This window comes from Copidosoma floridanum, unplaced genomic scaffold (assembly GCF_036245765.1).
Source record: "Copidosoma floridanum isolate Cflo_tuat_1 unplaced genomic scaffold, Cflo_Japanese_pri ptg000020l, whole genome shotgun sequence".
Classification (NCBI taxonomy): domain Eukaryota; kingdom Metazoa; phylum Arthropoda; class Insecta; order Hymenoptera; family Encyrtidae; genus Copidosoma; species Copidosoma floridanum.
The window spans coordinates 9,184,594-9,212,488 of NW_028321897.1; positions in this window are offsets into that span (position 1 = coordinate 9,184,594).

The following is a 27,895-nucleotide window of genomic DNA, read 5'->3' on the forward strand; positions in this document are numbered from 1 at the left end:
ATTTGATAATACATAAAAGACTTAAATTAGTTTTAAAACACAAAAATAAAGAGATAAACTTTAGTTTAATTTTAGATTCATCAATGTCTGATTATAAAGATATAAACAAAATATAAAGTGATATTAACCTGGAACTATGATCCAGCACGTGTAATGTTTTGATGTGACAAGGCTATTAGCTCACCCAGAGTAATTTGTATTGGTTCCTTATGTTGATAATTAAATCCATAGTTCTAATAATTTTCTAGATAACTAGAAGAGAGAAAAAAAGATGGGGTTGACCTGCTCTTAGTACTTGCAGTGCAAGCATCAATAACTGTGGAGTATCGGAACAGTGAAATAGCGTTTTTTCCATTCGCACGACTTACTTTAGTTTCTACCGTGAATTCGACCTAATTTTTTCTTACTGGCTCTTCTGGACGATAATCTCTGTGATAATCATATTTAACGGTGAAATTGGTTGATGGTTTATTATCCTTAGGTGCAAATGAGTTGCTAATTTATATCACTAAATAAAGGTACAAGGAAATGTGATCAGAGATGCATTTTTAAATGTTTGGAATTGAAGCCTGTTTTTACGACAATCGCACTTGTCAATACTTTAAGTCAGTTAAAATTAATTATAAATCGAAATCATATTTAAATTATTTTATTTACTTAGCACAAAGTTGTTAAAAATGTCTAACGTATACTATTAATCTCGATGAAAATTTTAAATCTCATAATTAATAACTGGCTTTTGGCAGAGTCGCAGAGGATGGACTAAGGGAGTTGGAATCAGAGCTTAACCACCCAGTGCTACAGTTACACTGGTACCACCGTGCTCTATCAACGCTCGTTCTCTTGGCTTTTTTTGGCCGCTTATTCAGCTCTTTCCCTTTCTTAGAAATAGTGGGGAAAATACACTACCCTTCTATGTAAACGCATCAACGTTCAAACGAAAAGTTCTTATATACTATAATAATAAAAACTATTGTAGAAAACACAAGTTTATCTTTTTAGTTTTCATGATAACTATTTTTTAAGCTTAAATGACGTACTTTCTTGTCTAAAATGACAACATTTTTTTACATGACTGAAAATTTATCTTTTGTATCTGCCAGTTGGAGGATAACTCGTCCTACCGTGTTAAAAAAATTTGCTTATATTGTTCACTAATACAGGTGTTTTTCACTTATACCAAGTAAGTTACATCACAAAAACTACTCTAGAAAATTTTATATTTTGCTTGTGTAGCTTAAGGTCGCAAATTTTTATCAACTGTAAAACATAAATGTTGTTATTTGTTATTTCTGAGTTTTAACAAGTATAATTTACGTCAGTTTTTTAAACTTTCTTATTAGTTTATCTTTAATTCTTAAAAAATGTTAATATGTTTAATGATGTACGTGCAAGTAATTATGTATATGTAAATTTTCTCACCACAAGCCGTTGATACGTGTATCGTAAGAAAAATAACGCATAGGCATTGTCCCAATGGTATGAGTCCATTTAGAAGACCAGATATCCAGAACAATATGCCTGTGAATAGAACAGGTTCTATAATTAAGCCAGGAATCTAAAAATAAGATAATAGATTACTTTATTGTTTTAAGACACCAACTTGTTCATCAAAAAAGTATATAGCACTTGAGATGTTATAATTTTAGAGACAAAAAGGGTTAGCAACAACTGCAAATTATATTCATACCGTCAAAATTTCAAAAAATTTTTTTCATTCTGAGGAACAACAGCAAGTACATTAAAAATAACAGTAAGAGTACCAAAAAAATTATTTAATGTCATGGTATTAGTTGCCTTTGGTCTAACATAATATACCGAAGTAGAATTGTAACACATACCACAAAAACTTACGATTAATGCAAGTCTACCATCTGAAATGTGTATGTACGTACGAACTTTAACAAAAAAGTGTTACATTCTGTTCGTGTGCAAATTGTATAACATAACCGTGTGTTAATTCAACAATTTTAGCGTATAATATGTAACTAGTCATTAGAGTTATGATCAGTTCTTTTCGCATTATGTTAACCATTTTCGTTAGAATTCAATAAACTTTTTTTTTTCCTGATCATTTCAATCTTAATAATTTTGTAATAATTACAGGTTCACATTTTTTTTACGCATGTTCAAGCTCAGGTAAGTTATACAAAATGCTGAACTACGCCACAAGAGCTCAGGGATTCAACACCTCACTCCGACATTTATTAATTTTTTTCTGTTTTAGTCATAATATATGTATTTTATTAGTTACATAAATAATCGAAAGCGAATTTTGTAACTAATAGTTTCTTTTGTATTTATATTTATTATAATAATATCATATATATTATTATCATATGTATTTATGACAATTTTTAATTATTAGTGAAAGAATTTATGCATTTCAGATATTAATAACTGATTTTAATGCACAATAAATAAAAAAACACTTTTAACACTATAGATTTACTGCTATTAACACTAAAAACAAATAAAACTTTTTTTATAAATAAATTAATATCATTATGCAATAAATGTTTTTCAACTACTGTAGAAATGGTAATTACTTATCTATAATAATGCTGAAATAATTCATAAAATTTTTTAATAGTTTTCTACACATCGTCCTTAAAATTACACCATTTTATTGACATTCTACTCGTAAACTACTTAATAAATTTAATTCGTGTATTATTAGACTTCAGAAACGTTTATAAAATTTTCCTGAAATATATTGTTAGTAAATTTAATACACATTTTTTTATATTTCATTTAGTGTACTGAAATTATATATACCTTGTTTCTATCAAGAGTTCTACGTTCTCTGTATTGACTTAGATATTCTGAAACACTCTGACAGCGGTAACTAGCGTACACAGCATCGTAATCTAAGTCATAACCGGTTACTAAACAATGTTTTTCATAATTTGTTTTTGAATAAAACTTACAAAGCTTTCGAGACTGTTAAATAATGCCTCTTTAAAATCGATTATCTGGTAACAAGATTTTTGTTATTTTGTATCCCAGAAGTATGAATGTAGCGATCAAAAGACATTATACTTAAGTTATTGCAAAGGATGCAGTTACAGATACATACAAATAAAATCTTTTGTTAGTTACTTACCTTTTATAAGCTTATTAATATTATTACCGTTGCAGTGTAATCCTTGATTTTAATACCACATAAACACATAAAACATGTTATTGTACACCTACTATAAAATACTTTTACATTAAGCAACCACAGCATTTTAGAATTTTCTTGAATGTTAACTTATCAGAAAATTTTAATTTAACAGGAAACAAGTTTTTGATATAATTATAGTTGTCGTTAACAAATATTTAAAAGAACCACAAGCTTTCCGCAAGGGTCTCGTTAATTGGCAGTATATACTTTCAATATTTTGCTGCATATACTTTAGAAAATAATGGTTATGAATTAATTATTAATTTGTGGCTTAGAACACTACTATAAAGCTGCTTTTATCATCAACAGAAGTATAATGTTTACCATACAAAACTTTTTTGATAAGTTCTGCCAGTCCGTACAAGACAAAGAAAAATAAAATCAAGAAATGGTGGAACATAATGATATAGCGATGGCAACATTGGAAAATTTTAAAAAATTTTGAGAAGAATAGATTATTTTAAAGAGTGGTGCGTGTTAGACTAAACGTGTATATTACAATCTTTTTTTCAAAATTTTTTTATATCTTGTTTAGTTGTATTGCTCTGCAGATCCACATTTAAGTTTTTCTTCAAGTTACTTTTTAAGTTTTTTTTTAAGCTCCATATTTTCAACTTCTTTTTTATCATAGATCTTTTCTAATTCATCAGCAGTAAAGAACTTTAGAGGTTATTATTTCATACATTTTAATTGTTGCAAACTAATTAGCATTAAGTACATTAAACTTGCCTTTGTATAAGAAATTACCTCTGTTGCAGAGTATTGTTTATTACCACTAACACTTTCACAGGAACTGCACCTCTCAGAAATGATTCAAAATCCTCTTTTTTTTACAGGAGATCTCAAGTTCTACATTATTGCAGGAAGATAATGCATCTAAAAATATACGATTACAAAATAAATGTATATGCACCTTTCTGTTATAATGAGGATAGCAAAAGAGCTTTCATTGGGGAAAGGATAATGCTGTGAGATGAAAAAACCTCACGTATAGAATGGGCCTTGGAACAGCCTTCTTTACCTCATTCAGTTTCTAAACCAGTAAAACATAACACAAAAAAAAAATTTAAGAGCAAAAGTTGTAAGTTTCATACTATGTATTATACTTTTAACAAATTTTTAATAATAATGAAGTAGGATAAAGGAGAAAAGTTAAGAGAAGAACGCATTAGTAGTTGTTCTTTACGAGTAAGGGCGTTGGTCACGGCCCTTACTACGTATTTTTGTTCATACAATTATTAACGAAAAATTTTTTATCTACTATTTACCCCAATATTAAAGAAAAAAGGATCAGATTAAAATAAAAATATAAGATAATTGAGAAAAAAAAATTCTAAAGTAAAAATAGAAGATAGTTTAATGGAATGGTATTGTAGGCTAAGGTCTAGATGTATATAAATTTATTATAAAACAGTTTTTATTTTTTATCACATTATTTATTTATTGAGAATACATAATAAAATCATTTATAAAAATCAGTAGTATCTGTACTTCCACTTCAGAAAGTAGAAGCAATCAGAAGATCACAAACAAATTTTTTTAGTGTCTTTTCATCAACAAATAAGTCTTACTGATCATCATAATCACCATTACCGTCATGGTTATCATCATCACCGTCATCATCATCATCATTAGTAGTCATTAGTACTATTATCAGTACTTCTCTTATTTTCATTTTTTTTTAATCATTTTTATCATAGTTACAAATACATTTCTTATTGCCATTATTATTGTCATCGTCACTGTTGTTATAAACATCATCATGATAATTTGAATTATTAAAATTAACATCTTAATCATAACTATCATTAATCTTATTTCTATCCTTAGTCTTAATATCATTATCCTTAAAACCATTTTTTTAACAACGTTATGGACAGCATTATTATGAACATTGTCATTATGATTGTCAGTATTGTTGTTATTCATTTAGTAGGTTATACCGTAATTATTATTGTCATTTAGGTTTTTATTTAAATTATTTTAACAAATATTATGTGTATTGTCTGTTTTATGTTTATTATTATTATTATTAGCACCAATATTATTCTTATCATCAATATAATAATCGTCATTATCATTGCAAGCCTTTATGTATTATGATTGTCAGTATTATAGTCATGTCCATTGTTATCATTATCGTTATTGTTATTATTATGATCATCATATTTATCTTTGTCATTACTATTGGCATTTTCTTATTATTATCCTTGTCGTTAGAATTATCGTCAGCATTTTTTTTAATGCCATCATACTACTAATTTTATTATTTTCACCTTTTATATTGTTGTCGTCATTAGCATTTATATTATTATCATTAAAATTTTCACTAATGTTATTATTATCAGCATTATAATTATTATCGTCATAATCATTTTCAACAACATTATTATTGTTACTATTATTATCCTTACCAATATTAGTATGGTTATTTATTTTCTTATGAATATCATGATTATCTTATGATTATTATGATTATCTTGATCGTTACTATTATCTCCATTGATATTATCGCTATCGTTAAAACCATCATTGTTATTGTAATAATTACTGTTAACAGTGACATTATTGGTGTCATCATCATCGTCATTGCTATCGTTTTATTATCATTATAATAAATAGATCGATTATTATCATTACTAATAATATTATCAACATTGTAAGTATTATCATTATAATAAATATCAACACTATCAATATCATCGATATGATCATTATTATTACTATCATCATTATTTTTATCATCATCATCATTATTATTAATATCTTAGAAAATCATATTAACATCATCATATTATCATTATTATTGTTAAAATTATTATTGTATCTAAATCATCATTACCATTACCAATGTTGTCATTTTTCTTGTCATTGTCATCGTTAGCATACTAGTTATTGTCACTACTGGTATCAAATTTAGAACTATTGTTATCTTTACTGCTTGTACCTTTGTTATGATAATAATTTTTTTTTTCGTCACCGTAATCAGTACAATTATCAATTATTAGAGTTATAATATAAGAGAATAATTTTTTAGACATTAACATTATTAAAAATATTATTATCATTATAAAAATTATTATAATCACTATCAATATTACGATCATTAATAATATCATCTTGAGTGTTACTTTTATCTTCCTTGTTGTCGTAATTATTGGTCATTTTTACCGTCATTATCAAAGTTTATTATGACTCTCGTTGTCATAAACACATTTATCATGATTATTATACTGATAATGATAATTACATTTACATTGTTATGATTATTTTTAACTTTATCATTGTCATCATTATAATTTCCATTATTATTACAGCCACTACTATCGCTACTACCATATTTTTGTTATTATTATTATTATTTTTATTATTATCTTAATAATTATTATTATCATTAATACAAGCATCAATAATATATTCATTATTATTAGTTTTTATGTTACTATCATTACTATCATGAACACTTTTTTTGTAATTATAAGCGTTATTTTTTACACGATTTCTGTTATTTTTTGTTCTATTACTAATTTTATCATTTATTATTAATAGCATAAAAAAAAGTATCATTATTATTATTGTCGTCACAATCATTATCATTTTTTTTTAAATCAAAAGTATTGACACTGCTGCTGTTGGCATCAGTGTCATCATTAACGTTATTATTACTTTCATCATCTTCGGTAACGTAATCGTCAATAGCATCGTTATTATTTAAAGTTTTTTTAATGAAAATAACTTTCATCATTATTTTTTTTATTATTATTATTAATTTTAATTATTTGTATCATAATTTTTTTTATTATTGTCTTTATCCACAACTCTATTATCATGTTTATCTTCAATATAATTATCGTCATTATTATCGTTAGCCACTTTTTTTATCATTGTCACTATTATTAATAATATAATTAACATAATTATGATCATAGTCAATATAATCATAATCGTAATCATCATCGTCATCACGATCGAGATTTTTTTGTCCTTATCATCGTTGTAAATCTTTTTGCTCGCATCATCATGATAACCAATATATCAGTAATCTTATAATCATCATTATATGCATTGTTATTGTCACAATTATTAAAAATATAATTATGCTTAATATTATTACTGTTATCATTATCATCATTGTCATAATTATCGTTGTCATAACTGTACCCGTCATTATCATGATGAATATAATTTTTATTTTTATACTTATTATCATCATCATCTGTATTATCATTATTAATACTTTTAATATTGGAAACGTCGTTACTGTCGTCATTGTCATCGTTATCATGTTTATTATCATTACTTAAGCATTATAAACATCATCATAGTCAACGTTTATAACAGTGTCATTATCATTAACATAGTAATCGTCATTATTACTCACGTAGCCAATGTTATTTATATTGCAATTATTATATCTTAACTAACATTTGTTATTATTATTATTATTATTATTATTATCATTAACACTATCTTGACTATAATTATTATCCTCCCTTACATCATAATTATAATAATCTAGGTTTTGGATATCACAAGTGTCATTATCCTAATTATTATTATTATTGTTGTAAACATTATAGTTGTGACCATGAATGTCATTTTTATTGTTATTATTAACATTACTTTTATCGTCTTTATTATCGTCATTATGGTTATTATTATTGTTAACATTATTATTAATACAATCGTTATCATTGTCTCATATATATACATTATTACCGTCATGACTATTATAATTTGTATTATCATTATTCTCATTATCAATTTTATCATCGTTACTATCATGATCATCATCATCATCATCATTATCATCATCATCATCATCATCGTCATCATCATTACAATCATTAGTATTATTTTTTCTATTATCATTATGATTATTAGCATTTTTATTATTATTATAATTATTATTATGATCTAATGATCTGATAATATTAATAATTTATTATTATCACCAGCATCGTCATTTTTCTTCTTATTGTCATCGTCATGTTACAAGTTTTTGTAAATATCAGTATCAATAAATTCATAATTATCGTAATCTTTACTGTTGTCATCGTTGTCATAATCATTTTTTTATTCTGTCATAATTATTGTCCTCATAATTGTCATCAGTATGATTGTAAGTCACAAGACTTTTATCATTCATAATGTTATGTTTAATGTTATACGCATTACCATTGTTATGAATTTTATTATTATTTTCATTTATATTATTACCATATTCCGTTATTATACTTACCTGATTATTGTTATTGTTATTATTATTGTCATTATAAACTATTATTGTTGTTATCAACCCATTTACTATAATAATTGTTGTAAAAGTAACTATTATCAATTACATCGTTATCGTTATTTTTGTCGTTATCATTGACATCATTATCATAACCATTATTATATCAGATATTTCTTTCGCCTGACCATATGGTCGTCATCTTTATAATTATTATTTCTAACATTATAAATAATATAATGGCAGGCATTAACAACATTATTATCATTATTATTATTTATTTTGTTATTTTAACTATCCTTATCACTATGTTTGTATTATCAAACATGATTTTTATTTCTTAATTGTAATAATTAATCCTAGAAATACCATCATCACTCTTAATATCGTCATAATTATGAAAACAACAATTATTCTTCTAATAATTATACTTACTTTTGTTATTATTATAGTAAATAATATCGTCATTATCTTTCTTATTGACTATCTTATGATTTTTATTTTAATGAGAATCATGTATATTATTATTTTTTTTTAATAACCGTTATCAGCATTAATTTTATGTGAATTACCTTAATTTAAAGCGTCATTATTATTGTCGTTAGCTACATTTTTATCATGACTGTCTCCATCATCGTTATTATAATTGTCATCATTATCGTCATTGTCATAGTTATCATTAACATTATAATAATCGTCATTACCAGTGTCATTTTTTTAACATAATTATCGTCAATATCATTGTAAGCATTCTCACTATCGCCATTATATCAACATCCTTATTATTATTATTATCTTTAATGTTATCGTTATTACTATGTAAATAATCGTTATCATTATTATTACAATTATCAATATAATTACCATCGTTATTATTGTCGTCGTCAGAATTATACTCGTCATCATCATTATAATTAAAGTTCTTATTTTAATTTATATTACAACTGTTTGTATCCGTATCATTATCGTCGTCATTGATATTATTTATGTCTTTATCACCGTCATTATCATTGTTATCATTATTAACTTTCTTATAATTATCATCTTTGTGATTATTATTGTCAGCATCATCATCAGTATTACAGTCAATGGTTTTAAGAATGTCATCATCATCGAAATTTTTACCGTCGTCAATATGTTTCTCACCATGGTAATTTTTACTATCATTATTATCTATTGAACGATTATTTTCCTTTTCATTGGTAATATTACTATAATTGTTAACGAAATTGTTATAATAATTACTATCGCAATCATTATCATTATCATCGTCGTCTCAAGCATGGTCGTCATGATAGTGTTCATCAACATCGTGATTAATATTTTTTATTTTTACTATTACTTTTGTCATTTCTTTTATTATTGTCATCATCGTCAATATTTTAGTCGTCACAATTATTGTTGTCGTTATTGTTATCATTATCTTCACTTCTATTGTTTTTATTATCGTTAATATGTTCATAATTGTTATCCACTTTTCGATTATCTATGTAACAACTATTATAATTCTTAATAATCCTATTAACAATACTGTTATAACTATTATCATTATGATTATCAAATTCATCATCATCATCATCATTATCAGCATGATCATCATTATCATTATTATTATCATTATCATTATTATTATCATTATTATTATTATTATTATCATTAGTATCATCATTGTTATTATTATTATTATTATCATCATTATCATCATCATTATCGTTGTTATCATTAACAGCACTATCATTATCATCACTATTTTATAATTATCATTATCATTATCACGATCGTCATCATTATCGGAATAATTATTATCCTTATCATTATTATCATCATCATTATTACGTATATTGTCATCATTCTCGATATCGTCATCGTCACCTTTTTAACTATTGTAATTATCAGTAGTATTTAAATTACATTCATCGTTATTTCAACTGCAGTCATCATCGTCATTCTTACCATTCTTGTTCTTGTCATGATCATTGTCATCGTAATCGTCATTGGTTTAATTTTTAGTCACTAGATTTATATTTTAAATCTTAATAATATCGTCGTTGTCACTCTTATTACTATCATTACTACTATCATTAATAATATTGGTTACATTACCAATAATACCAAAATTATTATTATTATTATAATTATTAATATACCTATTATCTTTATATTCATTATTATTTTTATCATTATCATTATCAGCATTATTATTATCATTACTATTATGATCATCTTTATTACTATCACTATTATTGTTATTATTACCTTTTTTTATTATTATTCTTATTATAATTATCATCATAATAGGAATTATAATTATTATTATTAACATTATTATTATTATTATTATTACCATTATGATCATTATCCTTGTTATCGTCATTGTCACCTATTTAGTTATGGTAAGTATCAGTTTCCTTAAAACCATATTTATTGTTATCTCTTCAGTTGTTGTTATTATTATTATCATTTTCCTTGTTTTTGTCATGGTCATTATCGTCATTGATCTTATTATCATTTACAAGATCTTCATTACTATCCCTAACATTATTGTCATTTTTGATAGTATTTTTATTTTTACCACTATTGTCGATAGCATTAATTACATCAGCATTTATAACACAATAATAATATAAATTAACATTATTTTCGTCTTAAACAGTACTATTATAATTATCATAACTATGAATATCATCCTAATTAATATTATTTTGATTGACATTGCCATAATTACGTACGTAATATTTTCAAATATTATTTTGGTCGTCGTAATCATAATATAATGGTTATTATTTCGGTAGTTTAAGTTATTTAAATTGTTATTATTACTGTCATTATTTCTACGATTATAATTATTATTTTTATATTCTCATCATTTTTATTATCAACATTTTTTTCTTTACATTATTATTTACATTATTATTGTTTACTGTTAGTTATCATTATCATCATTATCTTGTCAACTTCATTATTGTTGATATTGATATCTTTTTATTTTTGTCATTTTTAACATCATTATAGTTAATGTCCTAGTAAACACATATATCATTATTATTACGATTATTATCTTCATTTACTTCGTTACAATTATTTTTATCATTATTATTGTCATCTTCACCATTTTTCTCATTATTACAGCCATGACTATCATCATTACCATAGCCACTATAAGTATAACTATGAATTTTATCATTTACATGATTATTATCATTCGTGTTACCATTATTATTTATATAAGTTATAATATTATTTTCAGAATTATTAGTATTAATGTTATAATTACTAAAATTATTATAGATATTGATGTTATTAATTGATGGGTAAGTATTATGTCAAATTATAATACATTGACCTTTTTCCATCCAAATTGCACTATGTAAACGTCGCACTTATTTTTAGAGTGAAACTTGCTGGAGTGCGAAAAACTTTGTCAATTAAAAATTATGAAGCAGTGAAAAAAGTTATCCGCATCGGCCAGAAGTTGAACCTGGGCCTCCTTTTTGCCGGAAAGGTACGTTAACCAACTTCGCCACCAAAGTGTCGGCGGACACTCTTCTCCACTGCTCTGCTTAGGCGTGTCTTTAGGTTCAACGCCGATTTTAAAGATATTAATGTTATTAACTGATGGGTAAGTATTGTGTCAAATTATTATACATTGACCTCTTTCCATCCAAATTGCGCTATGTAAACGTCGCGCTTATTTATAGAGTGAAACTCGCTGGATTGCAAAAAGCTTAGTCAATTAAAAATTACAAAGCAGTGAAAAAAGTTATCTGCTTCGGCCAGGAGTCAAACCTGGGCCTCCTCATCGCCAGGAAGGTACGTTAACCAACTTTGCTGACGAAGCCTCGGCGGACACCCTTCTCCACTGCTCTGCTTAGGCGTGTCTTTAGGCCGAACGCCGATATTATAAATATTGATGTTATTAATAGATGGGTAATTAAATCATGAGAGACTGTTAAAATAGCGACAATGGCTTGTCCTATAAATATTTAGGTCAAGGATGGGAAGGTAAAAGTAATATCGAATTGCTAAGATCTCATGTATAGAGTAGTATGTTTGTTGTTGAATCCTAATCTTTGCCCTCTACGTGCATGGAGGAAACTTATAATTAATAAAAGAAGATTGACTAAATACGTGAATAAAAATTTTTTCGGAATTCAGAGAGCAGGGAGTAAGGTGGGTTTCAGGTAGTAATAACAAAAACAAAATGGTCCTAGATAAAGTAATATGTGACAAGATGCTTGCTGGAAACTTGCTGACACTTACTTAGCTTGCTGATAAAGGCATTTGTATCGATTTAGACAATTCTTAAATAAATACATTGAACCCATTCTGTACCGAGACGTATTTTTCGATGCCATAGACTTTTTATTGCATAGTGAAGCTAGTGAAAGATGGTGAGAGTACAAGCAACAACAAGTAATGTAAAAAAATTGTAGATTGTTAAATAACAGACAGTGTCTCTACGGTAATGGCCGAGAAGGATCAGAAAGTCAGTACCAATTATGGAAAGAGCTGCCCTATAATGTCCAACAATAGATCTGAAAACGATTGTTTGAATACTGCTCAGAAAAATGAGTTTGAGAAAACCATTGTAGATAACAAAATTAATGATAGTAAAGAACTAATAATTGGTGAGATTTCAGAGGCTTAAGATTTTTTTACATGGAGGTATAAAATATATTTAAAAAAAACAGAGCCATGCTTTGATGCAAAAAATTCGGGCATTTATCAGAGGAATATTTTAAGGCATTTTTAAGAAAGGTTATGATCAAGAAAGATTTGAATAAGTCCGTATTCAATAACTTCGTTGCATTTTGCAAGGTCTGTTACATCACTTAGATCTAAAGATTGCCTTTTACACTAGAAAAAAAAAGGATCCAAGCCACTTGAGATAGTTTACGCTGACACAATGAAACCTCGGCAACTTATCCTAAAAAATACAAATTTATCATAGTATACACTGAGGACTCCTTTATGTTGACAATGGCATATCCTGTAGAAGTGAAAAGTTAAGCTAGAAGTTGTATGGATAAATTTGCAACCAGTGCACGAAATATACTGGGCTTTAAAGAAAGGATGTGTTATTAAAAAGTAACCAAGGCTCAGAGTTTGCAGAAGGTTGAACAGTGGAAATTCTCCAGACATTGAGAGCTGAGTTTTAACCTTAGCCCACCAGATATACGAGTAGTACTGGTTAGCTATACTACTATCAGCTACATTTTTCTAAGATAAGAGTATGGAGAATTTTATGAGACTTCGCATAAAAGATATCATAAAAAATCTGTATGTAGAAATATCTGGGAAAAGGACAAAAAAAACTAAAATAATTATAAGATAGACATAAAACAAGATAAATGGTTCATTAAATTTTGCAAAGATAGTATTCAAGTATTATTAAAAATGAAAAAAAAATAAGGAGTCCAGAGAAAACAAGGATGACCAAAGAAGAATAAAAAGCTTTTTCAAGAAAACTTTAGAGCAATTGACACACAATTAGAATTAATGCATAAAAATTAAGTATGAAAGATTGTAGATAGACCAACTATAAATGTTGAAGGAAGCAAGCTGAACATCATAGATTCTAGATTAGTCCTTAAGAAAATGATAAGCAAAGATGCAAGATGTGAAGTACAAAGCAAAATTAATAATTTGTGGGTTTCAAGATAGAAATAAGTATGACTTGCAAGAGCTATATACTACTGTATTTGATTCAGCTTTTGTGAGATCGGTTATATCAATGATTGAATGATTTAATCTGGAAAGTTATCAACTGGATATCAAGACAGCATTTATGAAAGGTTAATTTAAGCAAGAAATATGTATGGAAATGCCTGAAGGTCAGCTTGACGAAGATAAACTTTGGAAAAATAAAGTACGTAATTTAGAAAAAGCCGTTAATAGACTCAAGATTAGATGAAAGCAATGAAACGAGTGTTTTCGCAAGGCTGCATTAAAACTAGTACTACAAACACACACCAGTGAACCAGTTAGATACAACAAAGAAAGAGAAAATGTGCCATGCAGAAAGGCAGTTGTTAGCTTACTGTATTTGGCAAATACAATGAGACAAGACATTACATACTCTGTGAGAGTGCTGAATAGACATTAAATCTCTTGAACTAAAGATGATTAGAAAATGGTCAAGCAAATATTTCAATATCTGCAACACACCAGATCTCTTGAATCAACTGAAAAGGCTATTAAAATTAATTATTAAAAATTACAACGGGTAGATATCTCCTACGGTTCTATGGGGATACAGTTATTTTGGAAGACAAGAAAACAGAATAACGTAGCCAACTCAACCTGTAAAGTTGAATATAAGACAATGCATGATGCACATCAAGGGTTGATTAAACTGGAGCACTCTTTAAGTTTTATAATGTCCCACACTTTGTTGTCCATGAATATGTGGTATGATAATGAGGCTAGTGAAAAATATATAATCAGATTTCATATAAGGAGAAACTGACAGGTATTCACAAAAAATCGCTGCCGTTGAAAATGCATTATACTCAAATTTGAGTCTAAGATAGTCAAAGTCACGAAATAAAAAGTAATGAAATAAATTTCGAATAAACACAAGTAATGAATTAAATGATAGTGAAATATACATCTTAAATAATAAAATTAATGAATTGGAAACAAACAGACGATGAATATGGGTATGTTAATTATTGCTTCTTTTTGTTTGTTATAGATCGTTGCACCTAATCAAATATGTGATCTAGGAGCCAACAGGATCATAATTCTTATCTACTTATTCACTAAAATTAGTTTACGCAAACCAATGTATCCTTAGTCATTTCATTTAATATTAATTTGTTTAATCAACATACGAATGGTTGGGAGTGTGAGATATATATTTGGTGATCATAAATAAATTTCAGCACATGCAAAGATGCTAGGAAATAAGACTCTGCAACGCTGAATTGCAGCATTGAAAAATGTATAGCTGAGTTTATTCTCGCGTAGTCACTCTGTCGATACAGACTCTTTGCTTTCATATATCTTTATTTGATTTAATCTTGCATTGTTTCAGTTTAGCTAACAGTAGTATTTTTTATGGTTAAAACTTATGATAGCGTATACTAAGAATAGTAATCATAAACGTGTTCGTATTTTGTAATGAAAGAGATAGTGTTGTTCATTCTACTGCCCAATCATGAACTCATACAACTATATTGCTAACATCTACATTATTATAATTATGATAAATATTATAATGATGATAATAATGTTTATAATAATAAATATAATTATCATATTTATTATAATTCTAATAATAATCATCATTATCATTTTATAAGCATTTTTATCTTCATAAACTTTATTCATAATATAAAAATAATAATAATAAACACTATTATCATAACAACTATCATTATCAACGTCCTTTTTATGATGGCTATTATAATGATTATTATTATCAGTATAATTATTATCATAATCATTATAAGCAATAGCATCAACAACAGTATCATTATTAGTATTATGATTATCAGCATTATCATTACCCTCATCGATATGATCATAACTATTATCATTATTATTAGCACTATCAGTATCATTATTAACATCATTACCATTGTCAAAATTAATATAATCGTCATTATTACAGCCATTGTAATAGCTATAAGAAAATCGTCCTCTTTAATAATGTTATTTCCAGTATTGATATTATTTTTTTATAATTGTAGTTATTATCACCGTTATTATAACAACTATCATTATAATTATCATTGTCATCATCATCACTAGTTTATTATCATTTTTATTACTATTATCATTATTCGTATTATTAACAACATTCTAATCGTCGTAGTAAACATAATCATTATCAACATTATCATTATTATTAACATCATGAAGATTCACGTAATCATCATAACTCTCATTATAATAAATCTTATTGTCATTAATATTATCGTCATTGTTATTATCCTGATAAATATTTTTACCATAGTTATCATTTTTATTCGCATCATTATTATCATCATTATTTTCATTATAATCATTAATATCATCAATATAATAGTCGTTATCATTATGGTCAGCATCTTTGTTATTATTATCGTGATTGTCAGTGTCTTTGTTACTGTTATCATGTTCGTCATTGTAATCATTAATATCATTATTGTCACTATCATTAACATTATCATCATCATTATCATTATTACTATCATCATTATGATCATTATCATTATCATTATCGTCATCATCATCATCAACAATATTATTATCATTATCAACATCATCATCGTTGGCATCATCATCGTCATCATTATCATTATCATCAGTATCTTAATCATACTTATCATCATTCTCATCATTATTATAATTATTATCAGTATTATCATCATCATCGTAATCATCACTATTATCATTAACATATTTTTATTTGTATTATTATTGTAATAATTTTAGACATTATTATAACTATCATTATAAACGTCATTATCCTTATAAATACTGTCATTATTATTATTACCATCATAACCGTTATGATCACTATCGTTGTTATCCTTACAAGTTTGAATATTAACAACTTTATAACCTTTGTTCTTTTCTATTGTTATCGTCATTGTCATCAGCGTCGTAATCATCTTAGAAATTGTCAACGCTACCATTATTATTATCATTGTTATTGTAATGGTTGTTATTATTATTATTATCACTATTATTATTATTAATATTCTAGTTATTAACATCATAATTATCATGATTGTCATTATCATAACCGTTGTCCTTATTATCCATATAATTCACATTATTATTATTATTTTAACTACAATTATGATTACCATAGTTATGGTCACATTGATGGTTATGATCATCATTATTATTACTATCGTCATTATTATTATTATCGTCTCCATTATTATTATAATATTATTATTATTATATTATTATTATTATTATAATTGACATCAGTATTATTATTAATGTTATCATGTTCATTATTTCTTTCTTTTCATGCTCAACTTGCACGTTCCACTGTACTGACGAATTCTGTTGTTGTTGACATTCTTTATTTATTATGTTGCTATAGCCTCTGACTATTTTCTCTGTATGTACTTCTGCTTTAGCTGTTGCCTCTATGTATTCCTATCCCTCACTGCATGTATCTGGCTTAAGCACCTTGTTGATAGATATATTGGCCTTGATAACATTCTCTTGTCATATGTCAGAAACTTTTACATTTATAACACTGTCATTTTATATTTGTATGGGATGCACTAGAATAAATTTAACTTTTCTTTCTATCTTTTTCTTTATTAGATTTTTTTTTACTTTTGATTTTACAAATTGCACAGTTCTTTGTTCTTTGGGTATTGTATCTATATAGTCTTTAAAATAGCTACAGTTTGCTGACAATGCTCTTAACATAGATCTTATTTTTTCGCCTTTGGTTAATTTTTTTTTACTAGCCTTAAATTTATTTACTGTTCACTTAAACTCAGCAAAAACTCTTCTACATTTCCAAAGTTTTTCAACTTAACTTGTTATATCTTTTTTCGATTAATTATCTGTCGTGCTATGGGCTTAGTCGTATACATTTTTTAAAAATGTTTCACCATCTCATACGACATCTTGATTTTTCTTATATAATAAAGTTGCCTATTCCACACTGTACTTGTGATAATTGCTCATGCTTTGAAGTCACTTTAACTCCATGTGGCTTCAATTTTTGCGTTTTTTCCTCCTCTGGTAGCTTATTGTTTACATTCTATATTTAAGTAACATCAGCAATCTAAATTTCTAGCTGCTACATTTTTCTCCGTTGAAAACGGGAATTGTAATATCGTCGATTTTCGCTCTGTTGTATTCTCGCTCTTTTATCATTAGTATCATTATCGTCATTATTATTCTTATTTAAACCTAGAAAATTAGGATTCATTTTATTATCATTATCAAAATCCTTTTGATTATCATCACTATCTTAAATATGGTCAGCATCATGATCATCATCATCATTATTGTTGTCATCATGAACGATGTCGTAATTATTGTCAATATATATTCATCATTATGATTATTATCATTACTATCATGATAATCACTATCACCATGGCCAGTGACACTATCATCTTTATTATCATTGTCGTTATTATTTATCAATCATCTCCATAGTCATTGTCATTACTATTCTTATTATAACTATTATTATTATTATGATATTAATTATCATAGTTATCGCTGTCACCACTGTCATCACCTTTGTCGTTTCCGTCAATTTTATCATCATCATCATCATCATCATCATCATCGTCATCATCATCATCATCATCATCATCATCATCATCATCATCATCATCATCATCATCATCATCATCATCATCGTCATCGTCATCGTCATCGTCATCGTCATCATCATCGTCATCGTCATTGTCATCGTCATCGTCATCGTCATCGTCATAGTCATCGTCATCGTCATCGTCATCGTCATCGTCATCGTCATCGTCATCGTCATTGTCATCGTCATCGTCATCGTCATCGTCATCGTCATCGTCATCGTCATCGTCATCGTCATCGTCATCGTCATCGTCATCGTCATTATCATCATAGTCACTATTATTATTATTATTATTATTATTATCATTAGAGTTCCTTTTTTTAGTATCATTCATTTAATTATCGTTATAATTATTAGTATCATTATAATCTTTATTATCAACATTATTACAAGTGCTATGGTTGTTATTAAGATAATTTTTATTATTTTTGTTGTTATCTTTGTCATTATTATAGTCATTATTACTTTTATTATCATAGTCATCGTCACTGTCCTAGTTGTTGTTCTTATTATCGTTATTAATATTGTTTTACAAATCGCTATCGTTATTGTCTTAATCATTGTAAACATAGTCATTATCATGATAATTATCATTGTTGTCTTTGTCATTGTCATCGCCGTTATATAATTATTGTCATCCTTATCACTATCATTATTATCACTTTTTACTATCATTATTATCATATTCATCATTATAATTAACGTTTTTGTTGTTGTTTTCGTCGTTGTCATAGCCATGGTCATTGTTTTGATCATTATTTGCATCACTATCTTAAATATTATTATTATTATTATTATTATTATCATTATTATTATTGTGATAATAATCTTAAACGTCATCTTTATTGTTATCGTCATTATTATCATTATTATTATTAGTATCCTTATCATTGTTGTCATTGTTATTTTTACTGTACTCTCTATGATCATCCTTATCATTAATATAATTTTTATTTTTATCGTTTTTTTTTCTTAGAATTGTAAACGTCACTATTTTTTAAATAATTCACATTTCTATTTTTATCATTATTATTTACTTTGTTATTATTATTATCGTTGTTATGATCATTATTATTATTATTATTATTATCATTATCATTATTATTAATAATATTATTACTATTGTTGTTATTTTTACTTTTATAATTATTATGATGATATTATTATTATTTTTATTATTTTTATGATTATTATCATTATTCCTTTTAAAATTAGAATTGTTTCAGTTTTCACTGTCTTAACCATCTTATCTAAAGATTCGATTAATTTTTTTTTCTATTTGTGTGGTAGCTAGCTTGGTTATAGAAGTTTTATGGAGCTTATCAAATATCACTGTCCTACTTTTTTTTCTTTCGTTTTTTGTTTGCATTACAATTTATCGTAGAGGCTTGGTTATTTTTTTTAAATTCTTACTAAGATCTTTTTTGACTTTCTCTTCCTAATTTTTTTAAATTTCCTTTTTTTCGACGGCTTTTCTTGCCCTCACTAGCTTATATATACAGTTTTTTTTTTTTTGGTCTATGTTGTCACTTTGACATCTTAGAGTAGACTTATTAGTTTTTGCCTTATATCATCCATTGTTTGTAGCAAGACCGTTAAAGCTTTCCTGGTTTTGGACATTTATCATCTTCTTTTTTGTCAATTATAACAAAATCTTATTCATCATAAATTTGACAGCCTTAGCTAAGATCTTTAACGTAAGTATAGAACATTTTTAAATTACCGGGATTATTGGACACATGTTTTCAAATAACGTTATCTTAACATTTTAGTGCTAGAAAACTTATTTTTTTTTTTTCACAAGGTACACTTATACTTGTGCATATGACTGACAGAGATAAAAGCTATAAGTAGTATCGTGTCTACTTATACAGTCAAAAGCTTTTTTATTATCTTGTTTTTTGCATGCGTTATTATCTAAAATTATATTAGAGTCTTGTAGGGTATATTCTGGAAACTGCTTAATGTATACTAATGTTAAGTATTGCACATTTTTTATAGGCCTTAAAAGTTCTTTTAAAAACTTATGTGTAAGTTGGTTTGGTGACTTTAAATACAGATAAATGTTTTTAAGTCTTAGTCCATTAAAATATATAATTAGTGCTCATTAAATGTTGGTATTATAGCAGTTACATGAACTACAGAAAACGCCAGGAACACTCTTAGGTAGTAAGTCACCAGGTCAACTAGAGCAGTTTACTTGTTTCACAACATCATTGAAGCGAAAAGCTTATAGTTTTGCGGATTTCTTCTTAAATTTTTAGTCTTTACTGTACAAAGGTTAGACTACGACTGACTTGTTGCGAATCCTTTGTGATTGCACATTTTAAGACCTGCAAAATATAAATTTTTTTTTTTTAAGTTCGGTCATCATCCAACCTCTGAAAATAATGACTACTTGTGACTAGAGAAAAGATTGTCTTCTAAATAAGATTATAAACATTTTATCCGTTAAACTTCCCACACCAGGTTATCAGTACTGTGGGCCAGGTACAAAGCTTGTGAAACGTCATGCCAGAGGTTATCTAGGTATAAATATACTGGACGAAACTTGCAGACAGATTGACATAACTTTTGGATTGACATAACAACTGGAGATTTAATATTTCAAAAAAAGCATTCACTTTAGCTATCGTGAGTACTATAAGGCTTAAAAATAAATTAGGTATGGATGTAAAAAGTAGAAAAAGATCGTCTACTATCTTGCATATAGTCATTAAGGCTGCATCATGAAAAATAAATACAAAAACAAAGATACAGAAAGGTATTTCTTCAGAGCTTTAAAAGGGCATGTAGTGCAGTTAAAAAAGCTAGTAAAAATAAAATTATTACAATACATCATATCAAACCTCTTCCTGCCTGAAATGGTGGTGTACTACCTCCAATACCCTTATTTTCTGGTTCAAGTGCAACAGGTGCGCTAGCGAATGTTGTAGCTGAAATATTTAACAATATAAATGATAGTAAGGCTAATAAACAGTGGTTTTAGAAACGTCAAAGGCACAATAAGACTATCAAGGCTATCGCACTTTGAAAAGGTCTCATACTTCGACCATATTAAACTGAATTATGTGCCAACTTAAAGCGATATGCAGGAAGTGGTTGAAAACAACGAAAATGTCGATTTAAAAGTATCTGATCGAGCTCCAAGCAACAATGATTCACTTATGTATGCTAAAAAACTGAAAGTTCTCTATTTTCCTTGGGTTTTAATGCGAAACAACTTACTTTTAAATATGCCACAGTATCGTAAGACTGCTTTTATAAATCTTGATGATAAGGATTCACATGGAACTTATTGAGTAGCCTACTCAAATTATGCTGATAATGGTACTTACTTTAAAAACTTTCCCGATTTAAAGCAACCTTTATATTTCAGAATGTACTTCGGAATAAGTAAGATCAACTATAACTATCTAAAGTATTAAGACTTTAGTTTATACATTAAAGTTGTATTTTTCTTGAAATAGCCGTCTCCATAACAATGGCTCTCGGACGAATACAAAAGAGAAAACTTATCGTTGGAGCGCTATTTTCTTGGTATACCGTGGGAATCGAGAAATTTTCCGTACAACACTATAGGAACAATTTTTCGAGAACATTTACATAATGCTAAAAAAGTGTATGTCTCATGGAGGGAACAGTAGTTGGAAAGATTCAAATTCATTGTTTATAATATGACTGATGTAGGCTATCCTCTAACTAAACTGTAGACTGTACACAAAGTTTCTTCTAGATTTGCCTGAGACCATTAAATAGATATAAATTGTATTTGCAAGACTCATATAATATACTTCTAATTTTTAAAATATTACGTTTAACAAAAGATTTTAGTGCTGAAATTTTCTTTCTATTCGATTATAAGCATAAATTTTTTTTTTGAACTCGACACCCGAGAGCAGCAAGTTCAGCAGAAAAACTGCTGTTTGACAACTGTACCTACGTGCTGTTTTCTGCTACTGCGCAGTTATGTGAGCAGAGAAGAGTGGATGTACGAGACTGTCTTGGTCAGATGTAGTAGGAACTCCGTCTACGCAGTAACATGCGCGGTAATAAGTGGAAGTAGTAAGGTAATTAGACTCAATATAGTAGCACTCTCTCCCCAGTCACATTGACTCTCATAGCTCTTAGTGAATCATTAAATAAGGGTCTTCACTGTTTTAAACGACTAGAGCAAAATTTTCTAGTAATTTCAAGTCAATAATTTAAAAAAACAGCTAGTATACAAACATTAAACAACCACGTGCACCGCTGGTAAACAACAAGCTGCCACTAGGAGGCAGTAGACGATCTTACCTGACCCACTATCTTGGCCCTAGGTGCCATGGCGTTGTTGTTACCAGCTTTTTACGTACTAATAAAAAGTTTTTTATCTCTCCTGTTTATTGAACGATTAGTTCAAGACCTTCGTATTCATAAGTTTTGTATTAAGTGCACTGACTAGTTGTTATGAAATATTTAATAACAAAGACTATTTTTTAAACTTTAATCATATAATCAACTGTTTAAAGTATTTTACGTACTCATGCCAATGTTCGAATAATTTTAAGCATAAATAATCAAGCAATGCCGATTTATGTTATAAGAACTATTGAATAGAGGTATTTAATAATAATTTTTTAAATTTTTATCTTAAAAAGTGTGAGTTTTAAAAGGAAATTATTGACATAAAAAGGGACACATTTAGTTTTAACAAGACTGAATTTTTTTTTTACTAATCAATTAAGAAACTTTTACAATTTCTCACCTTGCTCGCGAACTTTAATTCTGTTTTGACTGCTCAGCAAGTTATTGAATGGGACTTCTCAATTATGTAAGCAAATATGAAAGTTAAGTGAAATAAAAAAAGTAGAACTCATCTTGCAAACGATTATAATCGTTGAGAAATGGTTCAAAAAAAATGTTTACAATAGCTTCGACTGCATTTGCTATTACTTAATAAAGTCTTTATGTACAACTGTTATTTACACAAATTATAGAAGAAGTCTTGGTATACTAATAGCTCCAAGAAATCGGGAGTAAAATAGTTTAAAAGCTTAAAATAAACCTGTAAGGATTAATGTACATCATTTATATAAAAAAACTGACAGTTTGTAAGGATGTTAACTGTGACGTGTCGTGCAGACAATCAACGGCTCTTTTTTTTTCTTTTACAATCAACCTTTAAAAGAGCTTATCTATGTATTATAGTCTTTAATCAAAAAGTAGACTTTTATAATTCATATAAAAGTCATTTTTTTCTAACTACTGTATGCCCCCTATGCCTAAAAATGTAGGAGTAAAAAGTCGTAAGACTGAAAAAAATAAAAATTTTTTTAACAAATATGAAATCTTAACTACAAACATAATATGAAATATGCTATCAACTTGTATAAATAGTTCTTAACTAGTTTTTGCACGTAAAAGTTTTTTCTCTACTAGTTTTATAATTCTCCTTTTATACAAGCATCCACTAATATTGTTTTTAACATGCCAGTTTTTAAAACAACTGTCAGTTTGAAGCCTAAATGAAGTGTGTTAAAATAAAAATCTATTGAACCCCCTGATTAAAATATTTGGAAATTAATTTTATGTACTTCTTAGTAATCCAGCAACCAATTTAGTTAAATAAAAGTATGAGATAAATGTAAGTATATTGGAATATTAGAAACATCATTAAGAAAAGTTAACAAACTGAGTAAGAATTGATTATTTATGTATCAAGTCCATTACTTCGTAGACAATAAATTTAAGTTATATGCAGTTACTAAATTTTCAAGTTTTAAACAGTTTTTGAGGCTTGGTGTGTGAATCGCACAGGGGGTGAGGCCCCACTAGTATGTATGTATTACACACGTTCCCGCACACACACACACGTGTGCGCACATAGGCGCGCACACACGTGAAGAAGTTCTTAATATCTGTCTATATAATTATACTAGTGAACTTAAACTTGCTCCACGTGCCATCACTCCACTGAAATTTGTAAATCTGTTGCGGATTCAGTTTAAATATGTATTTTTATAGATTAACATGTATTTTGAGAACTATTTAAAGATAAATTTCAGGATTCACATGCAATTAAAAAAAAAAGATACAAAGTTAAAAAACACAATTACAATTATAAGGCCTTTAATAATAACTTTAAGTACAGGTAACGCATCTTTATTGCCATTAAAATACTGTAAGAAATAGAAATTTTATTCTTGAGTAAATTGCTAATTAAATGAATTCATTTTTTATAACAGAAGTTTTTAAATTATGTCACTTTATCACGTAAATAGCTCAAAAATAATTGTATAAGAATCATAGACATAGTTATCTTTATTTTGGTTTATATCAGTGTAACACAATTTTATAAGTATTTTAATATTTATCTGAATAATATAAGATTCTCTGGAAAAAATTATACTCTGATGTGTAATATCACAACACAATACCATTGTTTTTTAAATATTAAATCATTTGACGTTAAATACTTTTTCCTTCAATTAACTTTCTCGAATTTTGTTTCAACAGCGTTATTGGTATTAATAGAAAGATTCTAGAAGTTATATTAAAAAAATCAACTTAAAGTTGAGCTCTTCAGTTCCGTTAGAGTTTATAAATCATATTTTTTTCAATGTACATGAAGCACTGTTTAGGTTGAAGACAGTGTAGTTAGACGGTAGATTGTTGTCTAATCGTGGTACGCAGGGCTATTGGCGAGGACCAACGTTTAAATACTTAGTATAATCACATACTGTTTTTCTTTCTTAGTATGATATATTATACGTGTATAGTATATTGTTACGTAATTTGTTGTTAACACAATTAACAAAAGTATTAAACAAAAAAAAAATTAATTTAACCTGCCATTGCAAAACCTCACGGTGAAGGAAAGTTTGCTAAAATTTTCTATTCATACAGATTATTTATGTTATAACCTAAAAAATTCCATACAACAGAAATATTTTTAAAAGTTAATATAAACTAGGAGACACACACTTGCAAACTTATCTAGAAAAATACTTCAACAAAGATTAAATAGCTTATTTTCAGGTACAATTTCTTTTTCTGCGTTTATTTTTGCAGTTACGACCTAATTGGTTAAATTACTTACCATGAAGTATAATAAAACTATCATGTTATTTTTTTTATAAAATGTAAATTTATTCAGTTATAAAAAAATTAGAAGATAGTAAAAGGGTAACGTATTGCAAGACTCCAAAATCACTATTTGAAGACAAACAAATTCGACCTTATTAGTTGACTTGATTATAATATACTCGGATGGGGTGGACAAAACTACAAGGAAGATCTAAAGGGGGATTGTCTTCAACTTTTAAAAGTTTTCTTTTGTTAAAATAGTTGTGAGGTGAAGCGAATATTTCCTTACTGCGGAAAGGGGGGTAAGAGGAAAAAATTTGACTTGCAGTGTGAAGGGGGGTCGCATGGCCCTCCAAAATTACTTTATTACATGGAATAATATATCTTTCTATACAATATAGTTTTCAAGGTAAATATGTTATTAACCTTTTCCCACTTCCTCTAACTCTCACCACACCAGAAGTGGCTTAAGGGTGGGACGAACTGGGCACTTGCCCAGGGTGTCAGATAGACAGGGGTGCCAAGTAAGCGACAATGCAAAATATTGAAGTATTGTAAGAACAATTTTTTCTAGTTAAAAACAAAAAATGTGAGTATGAAACTTAAGCTATCATAATGAACTTGCTCACCACTTACATTCTTAAATTTAGCTAACCATATTTTTTTGGAATCAGTAATACTTGAGTATCAATGCTAAACGATTATCGAATGAATATGATTAATATTCCACCGAAATATAACTTTATTTATCTATTAATATCTTTCTTAATAAAAATGTGTTGCGCAACAGTCGATTGAGACAAAGACTTTTTTACAACAATATTAATTAGATTACTACTATATGAGATACTTTATTTCTACGTAATTACATACAAACATACACGCAGATAGACATACTTATTAACAAATCTGTGCGTGGGACATTTCACCTGAACTAAAGCAGAAAAATTTTTCCTTTAAGTTTCAGGGATCAGTAGTACTTCATCAGAACGCTATAATGTTATATTCTTGGATTTTTAAGTAACATCTTAACCGTTAGGCACGGTCACAAATATTAAATTTTTTACTTTGACCGCAACCTTGTAAATTTTAGGAGAAAAATTATGCGGGTCAAAAAGAAACAAAAAGTACGTTTTTGTTAACTTTTTTTCCTAAAATACGATAAAATTATTTAAAATTTTTGTAGGTTGGATTTTAAGCATATTACGGTAGTTTTTGACTTTGAAATCAAAGATTAGGAGAATATACAAAATCTCAATAACTTAGTCTTGTTGTTTTTTTATAAAGTACATACCCAATTGAAAATGAATACGTAGTTTTGTTACGTATTTAAGAACGTATCAAAAATACGTCAGATGAATATGTTGTGTTTGTTCGAAACCATTCATCACCTAGTTGTATCACTCATTTTGCAGTCATGAAGCGTATGTCTACGTTAAAAAAGTTTGACAATATGATAATAACGTGCATGAAAATAATCGTAATGCTAATATAAAATTATAAAAAAAAAAATAATTTTAGAATGTTTATTTTTGTCCCTCACGCTAAGTGCTTCGCACCTTAGGGGCTACTTTCCGTCTACTAGTTACTTTCCGCCTACGGGCAGGAAGGAACATTCTGGCCCTGCTGGACTAAAAGTTTGATTCCACCCTAGGGTGCAAAGTAATTAACGGGCCGCAAGTGTGCCTATGGGTGCACCTCGGGCACAAATATACCACAATTGTACTCTTTGAGCGCGTAAGTGCTACTCTTTGCCCTAAGTAAGAAATACACTGTTCTATATAGAAAGTCGCTGTAATATGCTAATAACCCAACCTACAAATTTGAAATAATTTTATTGTATTTTAAAGTTTGCACACTGAGAAAAGTTGTGTTAGAAAAAGAATTATGACTCCAATAGAAATAACTATATTGAATAGGACAGCTGAGACGTACTCGCCATATTATAAAAATCACCATGTTATGATTACATTAGTATATCCTTAAATTTAAACATCAATAGGCGTGCATATCTATAGATGTTGTGCAAACTTAGTTTCGATCATAGTAGTAACATTTATCAGTGTGGTCAAGTTAAAAAAATCGAAATTTGTGACCGTCATAGACGGCGACCATGTTTGTCAAAAAA